The sequence below is a fragment of the Rhipicephalus sanguineus genome, chromosome 9, assembly GCF_013339695.2.
Source record: "Rhipicephalus sanguineus isolate Rsan-2018 chromosome 9, BIME_Rsan_1.4, whole genome shotgun sequence".
Classification (NCBI taxonomy): domain Eukaryota; kingdom Metazoa; phylum Arthropoda; class Arachnida; order Ixodida; family Ixodidae; genus Rhipicephalus; species Rhipicephalus sanguineus.
The window spans coordinates 11313622-11331353 of record NC_051184.2 but is presented as its reverse complement, the minus strand read 5'-3'; the positions used below and the strand labels follow the sequence as shown (position 1 = coordinate 11331353).

The 17732-nt window shown below is 52.1% G+C and overlaps 1 protein-coding gene across 2 annotated transcripts in view; it reads left to right on the top strand.

Moving 5' to 3' along the window:
• The window catches only part of LOC119404591 (nuclear pore membrane glycoprotein 210), a 345697-nt gene that overhangs the window by 133481 nt on the left and 194484 nt on the right, over positions 1–17732 (top strand). The gene's annotated exons all lie outside the window — the stretch shown is intronic.

Sequence of the window (17732 nt, the reverse complement as noted above, 5' to 3'; positions counted from 1 at the left end):
GCTGGCGATGGACGTGCAAAGGATGCCGGCGAGATTGCGCATGCGGCGTCAACGGAAGCGGCGGTCAACAAGATGGTGGCAAGGGGCGGTATATGCAGTCGCTGCGGTGACGCCCATTCCCCCTCACAATGCCAGTTCGCACATTCTCAGTGCTTCACGTGCGGAAAAACTGGGCACCTTGCACGAGTATGCCGAACGGCGAAGCCGAACAGCGGACCACAGCAGCAGCCTGGATCAAGCCCAGGTCAAGGTAGGCGTCGCGGTCAAGGTAGGCGTCGCAAGTGGCGGCGGGGACGTGCAGCAGCAGGCTCGGGTTTCTCCGCGGCCAGGCTCAACGTCTTGTCCGAGGACCCGCCGATTTTCGACATGTGGCACACAGGCCTTGTCCCGTCATCTGTGCCACCGTACGTGCTGACCATCGAAGTTTGCGGGCGCCCCATTTCCATGGAACTGGACACGGGGGCCAGTGTGTCGGTCATGGATGGCAAACTTTTCAAAAGGACCTTCCCCGGAGTTGCCGTCGAGGCTTCAGGCATCATGCTGCGGAGTTACTCTGGAGAGCTTTCCCAGGTCCAAGGTCAGGCCCAGGTCAGCGTTCATTTTGGCAACAGGGAAGCAACCCTTCCTCTTAATTTGACCAAGGGGTCGTCACCGACGCTGTTGGCAGAAATTGGATTTGCGCACTGGGTGTTCGGCTGCCAGAAGGCCAGGAAGCAGCCCTACATGTTGTACAAGACATCCCGAGCCTTCTAACAGATTTCCAGTCACTGTTCCAGCCAGGGGTGGGCACATTCGCCGGTACGACTACTGGCATCCATGTACCCGAGAGAGTCCGGCCTCTGTTTTTCAAACCTCGCCCGCTGCCGTTCGCACTGAAGGACGGGGTCACCCAGGAGCTGCAATGGTTACAGCGAGAAGGCATCCTGGTACCAGTGAAGACTGCGGAGTAGGCCGCTCCCATCGTTCCAGTCCCCAAGCGATACGGTAGTGTCAGAATCTGCGGGGATTTCAACGTTACGATCAACCCCGTCGCTACCATTGAAAAGTACCCACTGCCTCGGATTGAAGATCTCTGGTTCGCTTTGTCTGGTGGACAGAAGTTCACGAAGCTCGACCTCAGAGACGCTTACCAGCAGCTGGTGCTCCAGGAGGCCTCACATAAGTATGTCACGATGTCATGAGTAAAGGGCACGGGGCGCGTGCCGGACGGAGGAATGCGTCGATGGTGTGCGGGGAATGCAAAAGTACCCGATGGTCTGCACCCCCGCCACGTCCACGCACGCCATTGGCCGGAGAAAGGCACGTACCACGCGACCCGAAATGAGGTGTGGAACCCCAGAAGAACAAGCAGTCACTGTTCGGTGGAATTGGCCAAGAGGAAGGTGGTGCAAGCCGGCGTCGCGCCCGCGACGAGAGCAGCGTGGCCGAGTTCTGGAGGCAGCGTTGCGCGAGTCCCGGGAGGGTGGCTGTCGACCTTGGTGTCTACCGAGCGAGGCTTCCCGGGCTTGCAGCCTCATCACGCAGTTCTCATCTCCTCTGCAGCATTACCCCAGCTCGACGAGATGGCAACCCGCCGACAATCACGGAGCCACGTCGATAGTTGGATCCCGTGGCACTGAGGAGAGGCGACAGTTAGGCCTAGCTGGGAGGGACCGGTGTTCTCGACGGAGAACGAGGCATCGGCGATGAAGATGATCAGCGAGGCGTCTGATCACCGACGACGGCTCTGAGACGTCGACAGGAGCTTTGACGACGGGACTGGGCGTCGACTTCGGCAACGTACAGAGTCCGCGGACTCCACGAATGAAGTAAGAGCGTTTGATTCGTAGCGCGACTGACCGAGAAGCCACAGTGGCCAGACTCTCGAGCCAAGAGGAGCTAAGCATAACTCGAATGTTGTGTAGTGATAGTGAGTGCGCATTAACTTTGTATTTCTGCACTTGTTGAATTTTTGTTGTAAATTTTGACAGGGTGTGAGTTTTGTTTGCCGTGGTGTGTGCGATAAAGTTTGGTTTGCAGTGCCACCACGGTGTCTCCCGAGTCTCTCTTCGCTCTCTCTCCCAACTCATCACCTATTGCAAGCGCTCCCGTGATACGTGACACAATAAGTGCGTCGTTGTGTCTGCCAGGATTTTTCCAGCGTTGGGCCCAGTCACGTGTCATCAGGGGTTGCAAGGATGGATTGGGGAAGATATTAAGTCATTCGGGAGAAAAAGCTGAATAAGGAGCAAGGGCTACAGTTTATTGAAGAAGAGAGAGAACGCCGTCGACAAGAGTTCGAGGCAGAACGCGTGGTAGCGTTGGAAGCATATGCTCGAGAAAAACAGGAACTCGAGTTCAAACTGCGATTGGCAGAAGCCAAAGCCAAAGGGTGCATTGGACAGGATGAGAGAAGGTCGATAGAGGTTTCATTGGGAGATGTCAATGTGCCTAAGATACTGAGTTCTGTTTCCGCTGAGCAAAGGGCCAGTGAGCCTGCTAGTGGTGCAGATGAGAGCAGTCTTTGTAGAAATGGGCAGAACAAAAAGGAATCAAGTGTTGCATATAGTGATAGTATAGCAACGGTTAGTGAACTGCATGCCAGTGTTGTTGAAGAGGGGACAGAGGTACAGAATGCGACACCTCCAGACAACAAAGAGCCAAAGGATAGCTCTCCACTAGGGGTGTGCGAATAGTGAAATTTCACCTCGAATCGAATTCGAATCGAATAGTGCTGAATAGTGGCCAAAAATATCGAATATCGAATAGTATATTTACACGAAATGTGTGCCCCAGTTACGGCAAGACAAAGGAAAAATCACGGATGCTACGGCGTGCAGACAGTTTTATTACGTACTTGTTCGAAAGTGCCTTTTGTTTCAGTTTTTATAGGCGCGCAAGCATGTTGATAGAAGAGTTGCCATTCCAGTCAGCTAGAGTTACTGCATATGCTACCTTTAGGTAGCAGATTTGCGCATCTGTCTTCCAAACGCCGCTAGCAACCATGCATTGTGGAGAAGCTGAGGATGGGGCCAATTTTTGTATTTTTGGATGCCGCCGCTGTAGCGAACTGAATTAACACTGGTCATCGATAATCAATGTTTATCGCCGGTCTTCGACACGCCGGACATGTTAATTGCCGACACCATAGGCATGTGACCTGCACAAATGGAGTGCTACTTCACCGCATAGCTGTGGTTGCTAGCCGGACCTATGCGCAACTCTGCTACCTAAAGGTAGCATATACAGTAACTCTACAGTCAGCCAGTCAGCAGCGCCACTCCAAACCTCCTAACGACTAACAGAGGGGGGTACGGTGGCTAGTTTTTCCCGCATGGTCGCGCAATACGGCTCATCTGACAACGGTAATGTCGTGCTTCATCGCCATGGGTGCTCCAGGCCCAAAAATCTTTGGCCGCCTGTTCACAGCAGTGTTTTAACTGCGTGCCGAAACGATGGAAGTTTCTGAACGAGTGGTTCGGTGTGGCAGTGGCGACTGCCCAGCGTGAACACATTTTTACATGCAAAGCCAATGACCGAGGGTTTTGCAGACCAAAGTCAGGACGTTTTACGGCGCTTGCGGCATAGCGACCGAACTACCCAAGAAGTCTGTGCCTTCGTTTCGGGAACAAAGTAGTGAAGGGCTTGACAGTTTTTCTAAGTTGCGGAAATCACATAATCTCCTTAAAGGGACACTAAATAGAAAGAATGAGTCAGTTTAGATCGATAAATTGTACCCTGAGAACTCTATCTCGTTAATCTAGCCATCATAGGTTTGTTAATATAGGAGAAAATGAAGTTCAAAGTTTCATTTTTAAATTTAGCGCCGAAATCTCCGCGTGTGACGTCACGGATTTCTAAGTCTACTTATCGTAAATATATTTTCGCGCCATTGGCCCAACGAAATTTCCTTGAACTTGGTATGTCAAGTCTATGGTCCCCTCAGATGACAATGTACTTCATTTTTACCGATTAGGAACTACGTAGGCCCTAGCAGGCGCCGTCAAAATATGTGACGTCACGGTGATTGGTGCGGAAACTTTCAAGGTGGTGTCGCCACCCACATTTTCTTTTTGCGTGTTTTCTCGCTTACTAAGCGTCTTCTCGCAGCAACTGCGGTGTTTTTGGTATCGTGCAAGAATAATTTACTAATACGAGAAAAATCGTTTTGCCCTTTAGTGTCTCTTTAAAGATCAGCATGCGCTCGCTTTTGAACCAGGATGTCACTTAAAAGTTTTAAGGAAAGGCCTACTGTAACGACGTTAGCGTTAGTTTTTGCCACCCCACCATAACCAAGTTGCACCATTGGCCTTTGCCACCTTTTAGGTATTCGTCCTGTCGAATTATTCAAAACTTCGAATACTAGCTATTCGAAAGTCGAATCGAATTATTCGATTAGGAACTATTCGATTCGAATTCGAAACTCGAATATTTGCACACCCCTACTCTCCACTGATGAGCATGTATGTTGAAGAAAGAAGTAGTCAGCGTTCGCGAGATGTGACAATAGAGAAGAGTAAGATGAATGGAATGTCTCAGAAGCACAGTGCTAAATGCGTGAAAGTTAAAGGAACGCAGGCAGCTCCAAAGATAGTGAAACGTGGTTACAGTTTTCAGAACGCAAGAAGAGTTCCCGAAGCTGTGAGCAGTAGATGCGGGAGACGAAAGAGAAAGTTGTGAAGACGCGAAAAGGGGGTTTTGGTGATTTGGACGCAGAGAGAGTGGTGCAAGAAACCAGTCTCGGGCATAAATGTAGGACGCAGTCAGAGAAAGTTAGTTCAAAGAGGCGTCCCGTGACGAGAAACAGAGGAAACAGCCATAGTGAGCACGCTAGGTGGGCAAATAAGAACAGTCCTTTTAAGAATGAGCTGAAGAAAAAGGGCCCAAATGTTGCATATGGGGAGAGTAAATCAACGGTTAGTGAGTCGCATGCCAGTGTTCCTGAAGGGGGCATAGAAGAAAAGAACGCGGAGCATCCAGGCAACATAGGAACAGAAGACAGCGTTTCGCTGAGCGACATGCCTGTTGCAGAAACAAACACTCAGCGTTCGTGGCAGGTAACACCAGAGAGGAGTAGGAGGAATGGAGGGTCTCAGATGCATGTTGGTAAACGCGCCAAAAGGGAACGCCGATAGCTCTGAAAGCACCGAAAACTGGCTGTATTCATCAGAACGCAAGAAGGGTTGCTCAGGCTAGAGGTAGACTTGTGAGAAGAAAGAGAAAGACCGCTCCTAAAATGCAGAAAATATGTCCTGATTTTCTGGGTGGATATAGAATGGGCCAACGGAGCAGTCATGGTCACAGAGGTAGGACGCTTGCTAGAAAAGTTGTTCGGAAGAGGCGTCGGGTGAGCAGAAACAGAGGCATCAGCTAGAGTAAGCGTTCGAGACGATGGGTAGCGAATAGGCGCAGGAAGAAGTTGAAAAAGGTGCGCAATGTGAAAAAGCACAGATTGAAGCATCATGTGTGAAGAGGTTTATTGGTCGTTGAAAGACGTAATGGTCGTCAGCGGCAAGCAAGCGAGAAGAAGCGTCCAGAGGCACAGCGGCGATCCGAAACACGAGCCGAGCGATCCGAGCGTTGGCGATGCTGCTGGATGGAGGCGCATCTTCTTCTTCACCCATGTATCAAACTGGTGGCTGCTATTGTGGTAAAAAGATTCTGTGAATTGAAGTAGGGTTTGAGTATATTAATGGAAGTCTTTAATTGAGTAGACCTTGATAGACAGTGAATTTGTGTATATTTTAGAAGGGTGAGTGTTGCGTATTGGGAGTAGTTATTTCGGCAGGTGTAGAGACTGTAGTCTAGAGTGTTACGAACGATGAACTTGTGGGTACTGTGAACGGTTGAGTGCAGTGTTTGGTGGGGTGTTCGTGAAAGTGCGGGGTGAATGTAGCCAAGTGTGCAACAAAGTAAAGGTGTACACCAGACAGAGAACGAACGGAAAAGTTACAGAAGAAGGTTATGAGATACCCTAGACAATGTGAAGAAGCAGTTTTTTTGAGAAAAAACTTAAAAGCGGGCCCAGTGTCATGAGTAAAGGGCACGGGGCGCGTGCCGGACGGCGGAATGCGTCGATGGTGTGCGGGGAATGGAAAAGTACCCGATGGTGTGCACCCCCGCCACGTCCAGCACGCCATTTGCCGGAGAAAGGCGCGTGCCACGCGACCCGAAGTGAGGTGTGAACCCCAGAGAAACAAGCAGTCATTGTTCGGTGGAGTTGGCCAAGAGAAAGGTTGTGCAAGCCAGCGTCACGCCCGCGACGAGAGCAGCAGGGCTGAGTTCTGGAGGCAGCGTTGCGCGAGTCCCGGGAGGGTGGCCGTCGACCTTGGTGTCTACCGAGCGAGGCTTCCCGGGCTTGCGGCCGCATCACGCAGTTCTCATGTCCTCTGCGGCACTACTCCAGCTCGACGAGACGGCAACCCATCGACAATCACGGAGCCATGTCGGTAGTTGGATCCTGTGGCACTGAGGAGAGGCCGACAGTTAGGCCTAGCTGGGAGGAACCGGTGTTCTCGACGGAGAACGAGGCATCGGCGATGAAGATGAGCAGCGAGGCGTCTGATCACCGATGACGGCCCTGAGACGTTGACAGGAGCTTCGACGACGGGACTGGGCGTCGACTTGGGCAACGTACAGACTCAGCGGGCTCCACGAACGAAGTAAGAACGTTCGATTCATAGTGCGACTGACCGAGAGGCCACAGTGGCCAGACCCTCTAGCCAAGAGGAGCTAAGCGTAGCTCGAATGTTGTGTAATGTTAGTGAGTGTGCATTAACTTTGTATTTCTGCACTTGTTGAATTTTTGTTGTAAATTTTGACAGGGTGCGACTTTTGTTTGTTGTGGTGTGTGCGATAAAGTTTGGTTTGCGGTGCCACCACGGTGTCTCCCGGGTCTCTCTTCTCTCTCTCTCCCAACTCCATCAACTATTGCAAGCGTTCCCGAGATGTGTGACACACGATATCGACAACTATGGGGCTTTTCTAATATACGCGTTTATCATTTGGCGTGGCCTCGGCACCAGCCATGTTTCAGAGATGGACAACCTCTTCAGGGGCATGAGGTACGTGGCAGTGTACTTGGACGACATCCTCGTCACCATTATTGACAACAGAGGCCACATGTAGAATCTGCACACCGTTCTGGCCGGACTTCAGGATGCTGGTCTCAAGCTCAAGCGGGGAAAGTGCGTGTTCATGGTTCCCAGTGTAGGATATCTGGGACACGTCATCTCGCAGGCCGGCCTGACTCTGGCCCCCCGCAAAGTTGAGGCTGTTCTAAAGGCACCGAAGCCCCGAAACAAGAGAGCTGCAAAGCTACCTTGGTCTCATCAATTTCCACAGCGGGTTCCTGCCCAATCTATCTGCGCATCTACAGCCACTGCACATTCTGCTTCGAGATGGTCAGCATTGGGCGTGGAAGAAGGAGCAGGACGTGGCCTTTCAGCACAGTAAGCAGCTAATCACCAAGGCACCGGTGCTGGTGCACTTCGATCCAGCCAAACCTGTCGTCCTTACTGTAGATGCATCACCATACGGTGTAGGAGCTGTCCTAGCGCACCGAAACAAGGATGGCCAGGAACGGCCGGTGTCGTTTCCTTCTCGTCGTCTTCGCACAGCAGAGCAGCGTTACAGCCAGCTGGACAAGGAAGGCCTCGCCCTCACGTTTGGCGTCAAGCGTTTTCACCAGTACCTGTGGGGCCGAAACTTCGAGGCAGTCACAGACCACAAACCACTGCTGGGGCTACTGGGGCCAGATAAGGCGGTCCCTGTGCAGGTGTCACCTTGAGTGTTATGATGGGCCTTGAAGCTGGTGGCCTAGACCTACCAGTTGGTGTACTGCCCAGGAAAAGACCTAGGGCCTGGTGATGTCCTAGCCGGTTGCCGCTGCCAGAGGTGCCTGCTGCTTTTCCAGAGCCAGCTGAAGTGCTCATGCTGGAGCATGCGTACCCAGAGGTACTCTCCAGGTCTTCTGTGTCGCAGGCGACCAGTCGGGACCCGGTCCTGTCCCAGGTAATGAAGGCAGTTTCCTGAGGGGAGGAGTTGGTGGAGCAGCCCTACAGCCACAAGGCCGCTGAGCTGAGCCTGGAGCAGGGCTGCCTACTTTGGGGTTCTAGGGTGGTGATCCCACAAAGTCTCCGGTCCAGGGTCCTGCAGTTGCTGCACGCGGAGCATCCTGGCGAGGAAAAGACAAGATGGTGGCCCAGTCCCACGTTTGGTTGCCTGGACTGGACCAGGACATCGCTCACATGGTGCAGAGCTGCCAAGTGCATGCGTTTGCATATATATATATACTACTGCAGTAAAGTTGGAATAAACAGTCGAAAGTTTGCGCTCCCCTTAACCCTCCCCTTGTGTTTTCTTTGCGCGAAATAGCCACTTTTGTGGCTTCTGAAAGAGCTGCCAAGTCTGCCAGGAACATCAACGGGCCTCGCGTCATGTGGAGATCACCCCATGGCCATTCCTACAGAGGCCCTGGTCCCGCCTTCACGTGGATTTTGGGGGCCCTTCAAAGGCCACTACTTCCTGATGGTGGTAGACTCATTTTCAAAGTGGGTGGAAGTTCTACCTGTGGCCACTCCATCAGCACGTGCAACCATTGCAGCACTGCGGCAGGCCTTTGCCACCTAGGGGCTGCCGGACATCATAGTCCCCGATAATGGGCCCGCTTTAGCCAGTGCAGAGTATCTGGCCTGGCTGACAAAGAATGGAATCCGCCGAGTGATGGTTCCTCCGCACCACCCTTCTTCAAACGGTGCAGCTGAGCGGGTGGTGCAGACTATTAAGGACAAACTTAAGAAGAGCCAGGCTGGGGATTTCCGTATGCAGGTCGCCCGCATACTTTTCCAATACCAGGCTACACCCCATGATGTCACCGGCTGTGCCCCCTGTGAGCTCCTGCTCGGACGAATGGTGAAGACACCGTTGGACATTTTGCATCCAGACTTCCGGTCCACGGCGCTCCTCAAACAGCTGAAGCAGAAGCTGGCTGCTGACAAAGGGTGCCGTCCTGGGCCGTTGCCGGAGCCTGGAGTGCCAGTATTCGCCAGGAATTTCCGTTCTGGCCCACCTTGGTCTGCTGGACTAGTGGTCTCGCCTGCAAGCTCCTCCTCTTTGCTCGTACGAATGCAGGATGGAACCACATGGCACCGGCATGCTGACCATGTGAGGGCTAACCGCGGGACCCGGCTTGCATCCACGGCAGCACCAGCTGCGGCTACTGAGACAACCACTTCGCAACGGACAGGCGCCTCCAGTTGTGCACCACTAGTTGGGCCACCGCCAAGTTCAATGCCACCTCTCTCAACCACGGCAGAGCCTCAGGATGAATCAAGCACGGCCCAGGCAGCACCTGGTGCTACCACACCTTGTCCCTCAACACCTGTACTCAGGCGGAGCACTCGACGACGAAGGGCACCAGACCGCTTTTCACCTACCTAAGCCAATGTCGAACTGGCTGGGACTTGTATTTTTATTTTGTGTGGAATAACTGGGGGTGAGGGATATAACGAGCGTGTGGCGCCCTGCCTAGCTTAGTTTCGTTAGCTCATCAGGCTTGGCGGGCAACCTTGGTCGCGTGTGAATAATAAGCACTGACGAGCGCGGCTCGGCAATCAGTAGCTGTTCACCTCGCCATGCATTTGGGTCGTACTTCTTAGAGCACGGGTGCCTCGCCCCCCTCCCCCCGTCCCCGGTCCCCCGGGCAGATCGTGACAGACGGCTGGTGCATCGTGCTACGGAGAGGACCATGCCAAGTTAAATGACCGGACGGCGTATACACCAGACAGGACTTTGGCTATGCACGAAGTCATCAGAAATGCCAAGTAAGGCTGGTCTGATGTATTAGTTGGTGTAACCGACGCTGGGCCTAAGCCATGCTATAGGAACAAACGAACCGAGACACGAGAGACCACACGGCGCTGCGGCACCTGGAGCGTCTCATATGCAAGTGCCGGTTTATTATTAGAGCACTCGGAAGGGGGCGCAACCCAAGGTTGCCAGACAATTATGTAATGTCCGCTGCACCTCCCTTTCTTGGCGAAGATGCATTGGTCAACGCTGCATCTTGAAGATCTGCTTGAACTGTTTGTCGTAAGACAGGAACTTCGTTGGACGATGTGTGCTCATAGATCTCCGAAGAGGCTGCGTGTTGGAAGCACTTTCTGCCCGGGTGGTTGGTTCTGCTGGCTAAGTCACAGGAGCAGATGAACCAGCACTGTCGTTGTAATCCTGGTCAGGCGTTTGAGGCACTTCCGAATTACAGGGTAGCTGCACATCTCTTGTCATCCCATCATTGGGTAGGCTGCTAAAACTGAAGGCTTCCGACGAGGGGCGAAGATGCTGTCTATTTCGCCTGTATTCTTTACGGTCTTCAGTGAGTACTCTGTAGGAACGAGGTGCAACCTGGTCGAGCACCATCGCTTTTCGTGGCCATCCCTTCTTATCCCTCAGGCGAACGATGTCACCTGGCTGAAGGCTTGAAAGCGTTCCCTTTGGTTCATCGCGTTGAGGGCGCTTTGTGACCTTTCGGCTGCGAAGGGGATTAAAGTCGGGAAGACCAGATCTGAGGCGGCGATTCATTAGCAGTTCACCAGGGGAGCTACCGCATTCTAGAGGACTTGTGCGATAATTCAGAAGGCCTTGATAAAAGTCACCTCCTGAATGGTGGGTCTTCTTTAGGATATGTTTCACCACTTGCACGCCTTTTTCCGCGAGTCCATTTGAACGCGGAAAGTGAGGACTTGACATATGCTTGAAGTCATATGATGCTGCGAAGCGGGCAAACTCTCTTGATGTAAACTGTGGCCCATTGTCGCTGAGAACTTCCAGTGGTACTCCGTGCCTAGCAAAAATGGACGACATTTTGCGTATCACTTCTTGTGCTGAAGTACTCTGTAGTTCTTCAACCTCCGGATGATTGGAGTACGCGTCGTAGAGCACCAGGTACGTTTTACCTGCATATTGACATAGATCTGCTCCGACGCGAATCCATGGAGAATGGGGGATTTCTCTCATCAAGAGCGATTCCTCAGGTTGAGCATATGCATTGATCTTGCAAGTCTCACATCTGCTGATCATGTTCTTTATGTCATGAGTCATTCCTGGCCAGAACATCAAAAGCCTCGCCTTCGCGAGCGATTTGTTTATGCCTAAGTGGCCTTCATGCAGGCGACTCAGCATTTCTGTTCGTAATGACCGTGGTATGACCACTTTGGCTCCCTTGAATAACAGTTTTCCAATGACCGACAATTCTGAGCCGTACGCTTTGTACGGACCCGTAAGCGGTTGCTCATGCTCAGATTGAATTACTTTGAACACATCTGAGAGAATTGGATCTTTTGCTGTCTGTTCGACCAGTCTCGTGCTGGTTTTATCACTGACCAGACTGGACCGGACCGATACTGCATGTACCTCCATATCGTTATCCTCGTCCTCTGTTACATTGCTATAGGGAGTTTGAGCCCTGGATAGCGTGTCTAGCAGGACTAGAAGTTTACCCGGAACATAGGCAAACTGGTATTCATACCTCATCAGTCGGAGGAATAGGCGTTGTAGTCGAGGAGGCATGTCGCCAATACATTTTCTTGATATCGAAATCAACGGCTGACGATCCGTTTCTATGAGCACCTTACGGCCATATATAAATTCGTGAAACTTTTCACAGCTGTAGACAACGCCTAACGCCTCCTTTTCAATTTGTGAGTATCGTTTTTCGCATTCTGTGAGGCGTCTGGAGCTATATAGTACTGGTTGCCAATCTAAACCATGCCTCTGGAAGAATGCTGCGCCAAGCCCGAATCCTGAGGCGTCAATAGAGACTTTACATTCTCTTTTGGGATTGTAGACTGCAAGCACAGGCAAGCTAGTTATAGCCTCCTTAATGGCTTCTAACTCTTTTGTATGCTCGGGTCCCCTTGCGAAGTCTCTATCGTGCTTTAACAGTTCACGGAGAAGTGTAGTCCCACGGCCGCTACATAAAAAAACAGGTGCGGCCTGCTGCGTCGCGTTGCCGTCAATGGGCGAGCGCGGGTCGGCTGAGCGGCAGCTGTTTTGGGTGAGGGCGCCACTAGCACGGTCCGCAAGGCAGACGCCGGTTCGGTTCGTGTCACTATGTGGTCGCCTCAGGATTTATGTGTGTCCGTGTGCTTTTTCGTGTGCTTTCTCGTCTTTCTTGTGTGTGACCACGCGTGTGAGCAGCTTGCCTCATGTTTCCTGCGCCTGAGTACGGTTTTTTGGTGTGCGCGTGTGTGGCAGACTGTTTTTTCTAGCGGTGTGATGACGCGAAGCTGCTGTGTGCCGCTGTGCAACTCGAACGTGTGAAAAGACGCTACTGTGAAGTACCACGTATTCCCATGCGATCTACTGTGTCGGGAAGCGTAATATTCGTAACAGGGCACTTCTTTCTGTCACAAACGAACGCTAGAACAGGCGCGCGCCGCCGCATCCTGACTACAGCATCAAGCCACTGCGCCGACTGCTACCCCCAACGGGTGCGCGCAACGAAAAAAAAAAAAAGACAAGCATCAAAAGGCGCCCAGGGCGAGCCCTACCCTCTCCCCCGAAGATGTCGTCGCAGTCGCGACAGCCTAACACCCGCGCAGATCGGGAGAATTCAAGAAATCAAAGTGGAACCGACCGATTCCGCAGACGAACCGGCGAGACGAATCCCTTTCCCCTGGCTGTCGCTGCGCTACGTGCTACGAGCATGCTACGAGCCGAAGAATCCCTTGGAATGTTTGCGAAACCGGGAAGGATCCAAACGAGAGACGACGGAGGGTAGGACGGTATGGTGAAGTCGGCGAAGAAGTTATGTTGTTCGTGTGAGTCGTGTAGTGCGGTCAGTCGATCTTGGATAATGGAGTGATGACACCGTGGGAGCACTGTTTAGAAGAGTGTCGCCGAATGACGGTGACCAGAGCTGGATATTGTTTGAGTGTTTCTTGGAAGAAAAATCTTCGAGAAACGTTTGAAGAATTGTGGGCTGCACACGTTTGGTGAATATTCAAGGCCTTTAAGTGTTCTTGGATAGTTTCTAATGGATGAGAGTGCACTTGTAGCACGGTAAGTTTGTTCCCGTTGTTTTAAACACCATCTAAGTGATGTTGTGAGTTGTAATTGATACCTGCCGAGTGTGGATGTTTGCGTGATGCTTGTACTGCCTTAACTGAGAATATATTTTGTTTGTGTTGTCAACTCTTGGCTCTAACTCTTGCTTTGGACCACAACCGGCATTTGTTGGCGCACTAAAAGGACCTACATTTAAATTGTTTGTACTTTCGTGGTGCGTTTCGGTGGGCCGATAAGTCAGCGCTTGGAACCTGCCCGGCGACTGCCTGTCCATTAACGGGATCAGTGATTGAGTGACACTTTTCATTTCAGTTGAGTGAAACGGGCAGCATTCGTGGAGAGTATTGAGGCCCACTCTACAAAACATTGGTACTCCAAGGCAAACTGTTCACATATGTGGGGTAATCGGCAGTTCTAATAACGACTTCAATATTCAGCCTGTAATGTGCAACTATAAAACGCCTTATCTACGGCCTGATTGGAGTAAGTGTCGGGCGTACAAACGCGGCTGTCGAAACGCTTCTCCGTTAACAGCTGGACCGGTGTGGTGGCGCGAGAGCGGGTGCAAGGAGAACTAGGCTCCGGATGCCGTTTCGGCGCCACGCACCAGGCCGCACCTGTTTTTTTATGTAGCGGCCGTGGTAGTCCTGTCTGAGGGATGTGGCACGTATTTTTCGAAATATGTAACCATGCCTAGGACGCGCTGAAGCTCTTTCTTTGTACTTGGCTCAGGCATTTGCAAGACGCTGCTGGTGAGTTCGGGCGATGGCTGTATGCCTTTCTCACTGATCTTATCGCCCAGGAAAATTATTTCTTTCATGCCCATTTCACACTTTTCAGCGTTTAACGTGACACCATGTTTCTGAGCTGCGTCCAGCGCAGCCCTCAAACGCTCTTCATGCTCTTTTTCATTCGAGCCCCATATGAGCACATCATCGACGTATACTCTGACACCAGAGAGGCCATCAAATACTTGCGACATGGTCTTCTGGTACACCTCTGGTGCAGACGCTAAACCGAATGGCATGCCAAGAAATCTGAAACGCCCGAATGGCGTGCTGAATGTACAAATGCGAGAGCTCTCTTCGTCGAGAGCTCTTTCCCCTTCATTGCCATGGAGGGGAAAAAATGCCCGTGGCAACCGCAGATCAACCGTAGTCGCTTCGTCGCTTGCAACGATCGAGTAAGATTTGTTGCTTCAAAATATGTGTAATTTGTTTTAAAGGGCGTCGCCATCTTGGCGTGACTAAATTTGCACGCCATATCGTCAAATATTAAAGACGATAGTCTTTCTTGGGGAACAAACGCAGATACTTTGGTGTCCGTCTGTCTGTCACCTGATTCAGCCACCCGGCCAAAGTTTAACTACTTTCTGAATGCCCAGCCATCTTGAACTGGTAGCAGGGTTCATACTTGTGAACATTCTCGATCAAAAAGCAAATATTACGCATATCTGAGGCGCAACATCAATACGTAAGTATTAGATGGTGCGTTCCTTTAGTAGAAAATATATAGACACGTAATTCTAAAGAACGTAGTGTTTCTGAGGCTGCGCTGAAAATTCGTGTTTTTTGTGCTTTGCTGAAAATTCCACGCTGAGCCAGATGTGGCGATTCAACATAGAGGAAGAGGAGGACTCACGTAGTACGGCCTGCAGAAGATAGTCTTTCGACGACATTTGCAGCGAAGCACGCAGATATGCGGCCATTTTTTTTTATAAAAGAAAATACACTTACTTTGTGGGATCTGAGAGGGGTGTAATCGCCGCTCTCGGAACACACGGAAGACAGCAGACGCGGTCGGTTCAACGAACACTTTCTCGTTTATTACCCATTTCTTTACATACGGCGAGCTCGCCGGCCGAATCCTATTACAAACTAGTTACTCGCTAAAACTTATATAATGACAATGAATATCCGGATAACATAAGACACACTCAAGACAACATAAGACATAAAATACACCATAACCTAAGACAGCATAAGACAAGCAATAACCGCGAATGCGGCGTCGCGAGGACGCACGACTCACCGCTACGAGGGGCCCCGAGGGAAACGAGCCGCGGTATCGTCCCCCTGCAGGACCCAACCCGGGGGAGCTGCCCGTCCACTCCAGCCGCCAAATCTCGAAAGGCTTCCTTTTTCCCGCCCGGCGGCCGCGGTGGCCTCGCTCGCTTCTCTCCGGTGGCGTGGCCATCGCTCACGCGCAAACCCCAACGCTCGCGAGCCCAGCGCCACTGCCTCCGACGGCCTATCCGCGAGGCGCGCGTACGCCATGAGGCGGAGACAACTTTACCGGGGCTGATAGCACCCCCACATCCCCCCAACCTTAATTCAACACATATCCCGAAAAAAACCTTGAAAACAAACAGCTACACAAGCTCTACGACAGACAACACATATGGCCTAAATGTCCCTAAAGAATGTCCGTGCACCGCGACACAGCCGCTGGTCGACACCGCTGCACTGGCTCGACGGCTTGGCTTCAGTCCCGGAACCGCAAAGGCGACATGACCGTCGGCGCGAGAGAGCGTCGCTTCGCACCGACACATCCTCCGGTTGTGGGCAACACTCATGAGGGCTCCAGCTTGAAGGCAGCTGCGCAGGTCACAGGCATGTCCATTGCCCAAGATGTCTCGACCGCATTCCTGCCCAGCGGCGAAGATGATGTGCAGGGGACAGCCAGCCGCGGGTTACGTCAATCCCGCTGCGTACATTCAAAACTCTCTCGACAGAACGGTGCAGCAGGACAAAGGGAAGGGAGCCACGGGCGCAGCGCCAACGTAGTACGATGTTCACTACAGCTAACAATGATATCGGCGGTGACAGATGACAAATTTAAGTGAACCAATGTTGCTTTTCTTAATTTGTGCAAACGCAAGCTAAATTAAACGAGGGAAGCAGAGTGCAACACCTTGTCGCCACGATCCAACGGGTTGTGCCCCCCGCGCGACAGGCGGCTCCACAGAGCCTTAGGCCTAACGAGTCGCTCGACAACAACCGGCATCCAAAACGAGCACCCCGCACAGGCGCAGAGGAGGCAGCCACGAGGAGACATCGGCTCTGTGAGGTGGCCCTACGCGCTCGCTGCACACAGCAGCTTACCGAGCGATCGGCGCCCACCGTCCCGGACGATGTCACGACGCCCCGGCGTCGAGCCGCAATACCAGCAGCAACGACACCTGTCGCCCCTGGCCACCCGGCTACACAAGCCGCGACTCCCAGAGTCAAAGAGACAGAAGAAACTATTTACAGAAACCCGGACCACCTACGAGGCTTCCATACTCGCTCGCTTCGGGCTTGCCCACAATCTACGTACTCTATGCCTCGCTCTCCCATGATGCGGACCACATGGCTCGTACCGAAAACTCAACGACGTTCTTAAAAATAAAAATGAACCACTTCCGAACAGAAAAAAAGAACTCTTAGTGTGCCGACGCGTTCAAACATGCCACAACAACCAATCTCCTCGCTCTCAAGAAAGCACGCCGCCAACGGTAGCGATGACAATCCCCCCCAGGCCTACTCTAACCCGGCTCACACAAAAGATGCCCCGAACCGTGAAAACTGTCGTCCGATGCCCCAGGAGCCCCACGTTGGGCAGCCAGTGTGGGATCTGAGAGGGGTGTAATCGCCGCTCTCGGAACACACGGAAGACAGCAGACGCAGTTGGTTCAACGAACACTCTCTCGTTTATTACCCATTTCTTTACATACGGCGAGCTCGCCGGCCGAATCCTATTACAAACTAGTTACTCGCTAAAACTTATATAATGACAATGAATATCCGGATAACATAAGACACACTCAAGACAACATAAGACATAAAATACACCATAACCTAAGACAGCATAAGACAAGCAATAACCGTGAATGCGGCGTCGCGAGGGCGCACGACTCACCGTTACGAGGGGCCCCGAGGGAAACGAGCCGCGGTATCGTCCCCCTGCGGGACCCACCCCGGGGGAGCCGCCCGTCCACGCCAGCCGCTAAATCCCAAGAGGCTTCCTTTTTCCCGCCCGGCGGCCGCGGCGGCCTCGCTCGCTTCTCTCCGGTGGCGTGGCCGTCGCTCACGCGCAAACCCCAACGCTCGCGAGCCCAGCGCCACTGCCTCCGACGGCCTATCCGCGAGGCGCGCGTGCGCCATGAGGCGCAGACAACTTTACCAGGGCTGATAGCACCCCCACAACTTAAAATTTATTTCCCTTAATACTTCCAGAACAAAATTATTAAGCACTCCATGAGCTTGGATCCTCACAATATATTACAGGGGAGGCGGATTTGCTGCCTTTGTTCCCTTGTTCCGCGCCAATAAAAATGATTTAAAGCATAATGCTAATCCCCGACATTGATTGCAGCTTCCAATAAACACCCGTGTTGGCCATACTGGCAGCGTGCTTGTTTTCTTGGGCATGGCGCGCTTTCTGCGCTGTAAGAAATGACCGAGGAGTTCTTGAAAGCGATATATAGGCTTGGCTGCTGTAATTATAAGTACTTGAAAGGCGTAGTGAATTATGTACATTACATTTTCTGTTGAAAATTCGACCTATTGCGCGCATGATGGCCCTCAAAGACATATCCTTGATTCATAAGTACCGAAAACCAGAAGTTCGCAAATAAAGCCCGAAACAAGTTAAAATCGTACGCGACTGGTGATATGTCCTGCACGTTATGTCCCGAGGATGTC